The sequence below is a fragment of the Amphiprion ocellaris genome, chromosome 15 (assembly GCF_022539595.1).
Source record: "Amphiprion ocellaris isolate individual 3 ecotype Okinawa chromosome 15, ASM2253959v1, whole genome shotgun sequence".
NCBI classification, from domain to species: domain Eukaryota; kingdom Metazoa; phylum Chordata; class Actinopteri; family Pomacentridae; genus Amphiprion; species Amphiprion ocellaris.
This window is the reverse complement of record NC_072780.1, coordinates 14,092,885-14,100,451: the sequence shown is the minus strand read 5'-3', so window position 1 is coordinate 14,100,451 and position 7,567 is coordinate 14,092,885. Positions and strand designations below refer to the sequence as shown.

Below are 7,567 nucleotides of genomic sequence, written 5' to 3'. Positions count from 1 at the left end.
TTGTTAAGGATTTCTAAAAAACCCACAGGTGAAGGTTTCAGAAGAACTCAGACGGATGGTCTAAATGTGAAATCAAGACTCATGGTCACAAGTTTTAAGGCTTCTGTTAACCAGAAAGTTCAAACTAACAGAGAAGTACTGAGAAACTTTTAAAACTTCAGTCCTCAGAGTGTCTGAAGGTTCAAACTAACAGAGAAGTACTGAGAAACTTTTAACATTTCAGTCCTCAGACTGTCTGAAAGCTCAGACTAACAGAGAAGTACTCAGGAACTTTTAAAATTTCAGTCCTCAGACTGTCTGAAGGTTCAAACTAACAGAGAACTACTCAGGAACTCAGAAGATTTCAGTCCTCGGACTGTCTGAAGGTTCAAACTAACAGAGAACTACTCAGGAACTTCGAAGATTTCAGTCCTTGGACTGTCTGAAGGTTCAAACTAACAGAGAACTACTGTGGGACTTAGAAAATTTCAGCCCTCAGACTGTGTGAAAGCTCAGGTCCTGAGGACTCGGGAGGTGTGGAGGCTTTGGAAAGTCTTGGAACTGAGGGTTCCACCCTCCAGCACAAAGGCTGAAGTCCAACCTCCTGAGAAAAACGGTCAAGCCGAGACTCGAGTTAAAAAAAAAACTCGAAAACGACAAAAAATAGATGATAAATGCGCAAAAAAAATTAGAATTAGTATCTGAGCGAGTAGCTCAGGGGGATAAGAAGACGGACTACGAAGCGGAGGGTCGTAGGTTCAAGACCCACCACCGGCCTTTTTCTTTCTTTGTCTTTGTCAGGATTTGAGAAAATTTAAGAAGTGTCTGGTCTTGAACCAGCGACCTGCAGCTCCATAGGCAAATCCTTAACTCACTGAGCTACAGATCAGATACAAAGAAATAAATTCGTCGTCCCTTTGACATCGTAGTTCCTGAAGTGACCACATGGGCAGGGCCAAGGCGGAGTCTGGGTGGAGCCAGGGCGGAGAGTAGGCGGGGAGGTGGGTGGCGGCCTCCCCCTCTACTCCCCCACCTCCCCCAACCGCCCACCACACCTTCCCCCGCCCGACGAGTTCTTCGAGTCTCCACGGGTTTTCCCGAGTTTCTTGAGTTTCCACGAGGTCGGAGGCAGAACAAGTTGTCGTGAAGAGGTGTTGAAGTCGGCCAGGATGGACTGACTTTTTACAGCGACTAGAAGGAAGACCACTAGAAGAGCAGGTCTTTAACCACCATCCATGAAATCCATGGAGTCGCTCCACAGAAATGAAGGGAGGTCAACTTTTATGAACCTCCATCCAGATGTTCAACTTGATATCTTTACTTGGAGATTTTTAGCACCACAAACCTTTAGTATCACACTTTATTATCATTTATTAGGACTTTCATGGAATCCACCAGCAGATTTAGTTTTTGTTGAGAAACTTTATTGTCGTCGTGGGACTGCAGTATTTAAAACTGTTCCTTCTATTTGACCTCATGTTTATTAGTTTTAGTGGAGAAAGTTTGAATTGTCAATTAGTCTCTTAAAAACTAAATAATAAATTGGATTAGTCAAGAGGTTTAAATTTCTTACTTTGTCATATTTTAAATATGACAAAAAATATAAAAATAAAGCATCTTGAGACAATTTGACCTGTAATTGGCGCTATATAAATAAAATTGAATTAAAATTGTATGTATCTTGTAATGTTGGAGTAATTCAGCCATATATGTTGGAAAACACATTTTCTTTGTCCATTAATCTGTCGTTTTCTCCAGTAATTCATTTCTTGTTTTGGTTTATAAAATGTCAAGCCCAAATATATTCAGTTTACTGTCATAAAAACCAAAAAGATTTACATTCATGATGCAGGAATCAGACAGTTTTTCACTTTTTATCTTAGTTTAGTCAGAAAGATAGTTGATAATGTGTGAATTATTGCAGCTTGTGAGCCGGAAAAGGTTTTAATCTTTGGGGCCGAGTGTCAAAAAACATTTAGAAACCAACATCAACAAAACACTCAACAAATTGAAATCCAACTTTTGCATGACAATGTCTAATTAAAGGACATTAATTTCCAATGTAAATGTGTGATATTCATCCTCTGGAGCTTTCTCTTCACATCGTCTTCCACCTGGACTGGTTTGGTCGGGAGCATGTGCAATAAACATTTGAAAAACTGCACTTTAACATCAATGAATGACACTGAAGTTTAATCTCTACATAAATGAGACTGAATCTGGATGTGCTGCTCTGTCATTAACTCTTAAGTTTAGGGAAAGTTAAAACAAAAGAGGACAGTTCAGAGAAGACTTGAGAATGAGCTTATTTTTAACAAACATCTCAGACTTTCTGAGCTTCAGCACCTCTAGCAAGATAATTTAACAACAAGCAACTCGAGAGATCCAGAAGTTGGCGAGAGTTAACTTTAGCTGAGCCAAACAACATGTGGGACGCTAACCTAGCAAACATTTCAGACTTTTCTTTGTGAATTCTGAGAAATAATTTCCTATTTAATGACAGAGCTACACATCTTAACTCAGTCTCATTAAAACAGACTCTAATTCAGTATCATCCATCCATATTAAAGTGCAGTTACCCAAAATGTTTGTTGCATGAGCTCCAACAAAACCTGTCCAGGTAGAAGGCCACTTTGACAAACAGGAAGTGGAAGATTCCAAGCAGATTTATAGAAGGGGGAACCAGACCGTACTAAGTGTCGTCGAGTGTAGAGGGGTGTTTTGTGGGTTTTTAAGGCTGATATTGATTATTAGTGAGACATTTGGAGTAGATATTCATTTGCAGTAAATGAAAGTATTTAAAATCTTGAGTTAAACTTAGAAGGACACAAACTCTAACAGAAAACTTTGTTGATACATATTTGTTTTGTTTACAGATGTTAAGTTAAAGGAGTTTTATTTGTGACATATAACCAATCAAATCACTCCAGAAGACAGAGCGACCACAGGTAGATAAAGGTTCAGAGCCAAAGTAGCGCCATTTTAAAATGTATTTATTACCATAAATCAGTAAAAAATAAAATACTGATAATCAGTAAATCAGTCAGCCCACAATTACTACAATTCTACAATGTATGTCTCTTTCCTTTGACTTGTTATTTGTACAATATACGATGTATATGATGGCGTTTTTTCATACCAAAGGCTATACTATGATGTTTTCTAAGAGACATACCATGCTACTCTGTTTGTTCTGGCTCTGGGCCGCTGCACTCCTCCTCTGTTGTTTTCTGGATTGTACTCAGCTGCATGCCTTCGTCCACCAGGCCTCTGTTGACTCGTCCCGCCTGCCGTCTCTGGAACTGAAGCTGGATTGGAACAGACCAAAGTACAGTCCAATCACGATGCCAGCTGCCTCTCAAAAGGCTCCTTCATCTGGCAGGTGGCGGCACTTCTTCTGAGGGGAAGCTGAGCTGGCCCGGCAGAACTTTGGAGATGTGTTCCAGTGGTTGGTGGATGTCTGGGGAGATAGAGAGGGACCTTTGAATTGTTCAGAAAGGAAAACAGGGAACCCATTGGTAGTTTTAGTTTAGGGTGCTACTGTGGTGTGTTTTTGGGCTTGAAGAGGTGAACAGGAAGAGGTTTTTTTTTCGTATTGATTATCTTTTACTTTGTTCCTGGTTGGAATGCCCATCAATATCAACATGAAGTTCACTTTTAGTTCTGTTGATTTATTTTTATTTTACTAACACCCATTTGTTTTTAACCCCCTCACATGTTGTGTTGTTGTAAACTTCCTCTTTCAAATAAATACTCGTCTAACCCTCTGGAAACCAGCGTTTGGACTCTTTTTGTGTTGCTCCTCACCTACTGACAGCTGTGGACTAAAGGCTATACTGTGACGTTTTTAGAGCGACATGCTATACTATGATGTTTGTTGGGTGACACGCTATACTATAGGCTTTTTTAATTGACATATTACTGACGTTTTTTTTTTAGTTTTTTTTTAGCAACATATAAGAATTCGAACAGTTTTAAAAGTTACTATACTTTTACTTGTGCAATGAAATTATTATTCTATGACAATTTTTAGATGACATATTATACTCTGAGGTTTTCTTGAATTACATACTATTTTGACAATATACTGCACTATGACATTTTTTGAACCACGTATCATACATGACAATTTTAGGCAACATCCTATCATTTTGTGCTTTTTGAACCACATAATAATCTATGTTTTGTTTTTTTTTTTCTTGCCAACATGCTGTACTATGAACTACAGGCCATACTATGTTATTCTTGAGTAAAGCATACTATACTTTGACATTTTCTGAACTACATCCTATACTATGGCGTTATACACAGAGTGCTTTGGTTACATGTTGATTTATAATCTAGATTTTTTTCTGTTTTGTTTTTTGACGGGATTACTACAGACCTGACTGTGAACACCGTTGACACCCACCTCAGGGAGACGGTGTCTAAGATCTCAAGGCTGCTTGGTCGTGGTCTTTCTGGCACGTGCTCTTCCAAGATGAGCCGGGAAGTTTAACACTGATGGAATGACACCAGGTCTAAGCCGACAAACTTCCAATTCCTCCTCAACCCATAGTCTCTGGGAAACCTACGATGGAGTGAGAAAAGTAGACAGAGAAGTAATAAGTCTGTACACAACATATTAAAAGAAATCAAGCTAATAATTAGAGTACCAAAGACCGAATTCGCCAATATACTGGAGCCAGAAGCTATTTAATTTGATAAGTATAACCTTGATAGTAACATTTCAATCTATTTGAGAGCAAGTCCTAAAGACATGACTGTAATCCCAATCATAAAATGGGTTTGGAGGAAGAACATAGATGGTAATCTGGATATACATGGGTTAGGCTTTATAACTACTATTGGTAGTATTGGTGGTAGTAATACCAATGTGACTACTACTACTAGTAGTAGTAATACACACTACTGCTGCTGATACTGGCACTGCTACTACAACTTGTAATACTATTACAAATGCTGATACTACTTCTATGACTCTAACAGCTGTTTATACTACTACTGCTGCTTGTACTTTTAGTATTACTACTACTGCTTGTACAACTATACTACAGCTAATATTAATCGTGTGGTATTTGGTTGTCAAGCTGCTAGCTCGCCTTAGTGTTTTGCTAGTGGCTAACTAGTTAGCTCTCATAGACTGGAAGCTCTCAACAAGATTTCATAATGAAAAAAGAGCCAAAAACTATTCTTACCTATGAAAAGTCATTCCAAGTTTCCTTGTCTCAATCGTACGACGCAGTGTGTAATTGTATGCAGCACAGTGAGCCGGCATACTTGTTGTTTCCGTTTTCACGCCGTCTACATCAACGGAATGCACTGAAACTTTGCCCCCACTAGCTTAGCCTCGCTGTAGCACGCAGCTCAAAGGGGCGTGTCCTATCTACTCATTCATATCTATGAGAACAATGGTGGCTGCACATAAGGACGCCTGACGTTGATTAGCTGCGTAAATACCATTATATACAGTCTATGGCAGGGCTATTCAATTAAAAATTGACTCGGGCCGGATTTTCAGACTAAGAACATGAGCTGGGCCGGACGTTTTTAGCAGACAGTGAGCAAAGTTAACCATTTAAAATAAACAGATAAGATAACAAACACACTGGATGTTTACTAACGTATTGCCACATCCAAAAGGACATAAACACAATAGAAGAGCAGTACTTAAACTAAACCTGTGCTGAAATACTGCTTCTTTAAATTTTACATTTCAAACACACAACTTCAACACATTTTGATAGGTAAATATAAGCACAGGTTAAGGTGCATACGAACATAAAAACTAAGTGCCGTTTAGAAACACCACCTTTTGTTTTGGTCACATCTCGAAGTGCATTAAAAAGTAACTTGCTTAACAGTAACTTTTCAGAACTTGAGACATTTTTCTTCTTTTGAAATAACAAAAAACAGAGTTTGTCCCTGTCCATATTTGGTCTCATCTGAGACAGTCGCATCTTCAGTGCATATAATCAAAAAAATAAACAGTAGGCACAGTGATAGTTACTATCCCTTTGAAATGAAGTAAAGCTGACATCAAAGTGCATAATAAAGTGCAACTAAGTGAAATAACTGTCGAAACAAAATGTCTTTCTTAAATATTAAACTTATAATAAGTGAACAGAAAATAGTCACATAAATACACAAAACTACCTTTAGTGTCTGCTACAGCACGCTGCTTTGTTGCACTTACCATGTCTCGAAGACATCTGTGGCGAGAACATCAACCCTGCGAATGTTTGACTTGTCAGACCTGTTTGATAGCAGATACCACACTCGTCTTAACTTTATCGTCCGTTAAAACTTCATCCACGACAGCCAACATGCAGTCCTTCACAGTTTCTGAGTCTGTGAACAGCCTCTTTTTCGTGGCCCTTTCCTGAGCTGTGCAGGTCCGCTTCATTGTAGTACAGCTCCGGTTGTAAGATGCAGTCAAACTCTGAATTATAGCCGCTCTCTCATGACATCCCTCGGGAAAGTTTGTCCGAAACGCGGCATGTTTTTCCAATGTGGTGTCTTCGGACATTATAATCTTTCAGCGCTGCAAAGCACTCGTTGCAGAGTAAACGCATTGGTTTGGCGTTCGGACCTGGTGGTAAATAAATATACACTTGTCAGTCCACGCAGGATTAAACCGACGGTTTTCCTCGCCGATTTGTCGTTTCAGGATAGAAAAAGACATGCTGCCATTTTCGCCTGTATAGAACTGCTAATGTTAACTTTTCAAACGCGACTCCTCAACACAATGCATTGTGGGTTAGTTGCTAGGTTACGGTAAGTGTTGCATTCAATGTTTGCAATAATGTTGGAATTTTTGTAAGAACTTGTCAGTGTTACTGAAAAATGTTTTTCTGTTTTTCTTGGACCCAAGTCCCAGTCACTCGGCAGTTGCTTTAGGGCCACTCGAGGGTTGCTTTCGGGCCGCATGTGGCCCGCGGGCCGCTAATTGAATAGGGCTGCTCTATGGTAAATACGTGTGTGAATCGCATCATTGGCTGCAGCAGCCAGTCACCGGTCACTCACTGACTCACACTGAAAAATAGCACAAAATGAATTGTGTTTATTTTATTTCCAATTTAGGTTGGATTTTTTTTTTTTTTGTGCGCAGCGCAGATTTTCTGTGCGCGGAGACCGTGTCAGCAGTGCGCAATTGCGCACGCGCGCAGCTTAGAGGGAACAGTGCTTGTACGCAACCCTCTCTGTCTCCCTTTACCCCTCTATGAATCTGCAAATACCACGTTTTACGTTTGAGTCCGAGAGAAGAGACAAGCCTCTTTAATGGTCATATTTTTTTATACTTCATTGCATCTGCTTACCTATTTTTAGGTAAGCTAAGCAATTCTTGGTGCTTGCACGGACTTCCTATGTGCACATTAGTAGTGTGACAGAGTTCGAACAGTACAATGAACACAAATAGAAAGAAACTTTTAATGTATCAGAGGCGCAATGTTAGAATCTGTCCCTCTCCGATTGTTGATTTAAACTTTAAAAACTCATCTCTGTTTAACAGAGTTATATATTTGGACATTTTGTTTCCATGAAAACAATCCCTTCCTACTTTAAAATGACTTAGACCTAAAACTGT

At 39.4% G+C, this 7,567-nt stretch overlaps 1 long non-coding RNA gene across 2 annotated transcripts; it reads right to left on the bottom strand.

The window, feature by feature from the left end:
• Nucleotides 1–2,753: 2,753 nt before the first annotated feature.
• On the bottom strand, nucleotides 2,754–7,170 carry LOC129350748 (uncharacterized). Of its 2 annotated transcripts, none has more exons than XR_008604244.1 (3): nucleotides 5,178–7,170; nucleotides 4,391–4,549; nucleotides 2,754–3,439 (listed from the first exon to the last, which is right to left on the bottom strand). It is a non-coding gene; the product is annotated as an uncharacterized LOC129350748 (long non-coding RNA). The 2 variants fall into 2 exon arrangements; XR_008604243.1 differs by having other exon boundaries at nucleotides 2,755–3,459.
• Between the last annotated feature and the right edge of the window lie 397 nt (nucleotides 7,171–7,567).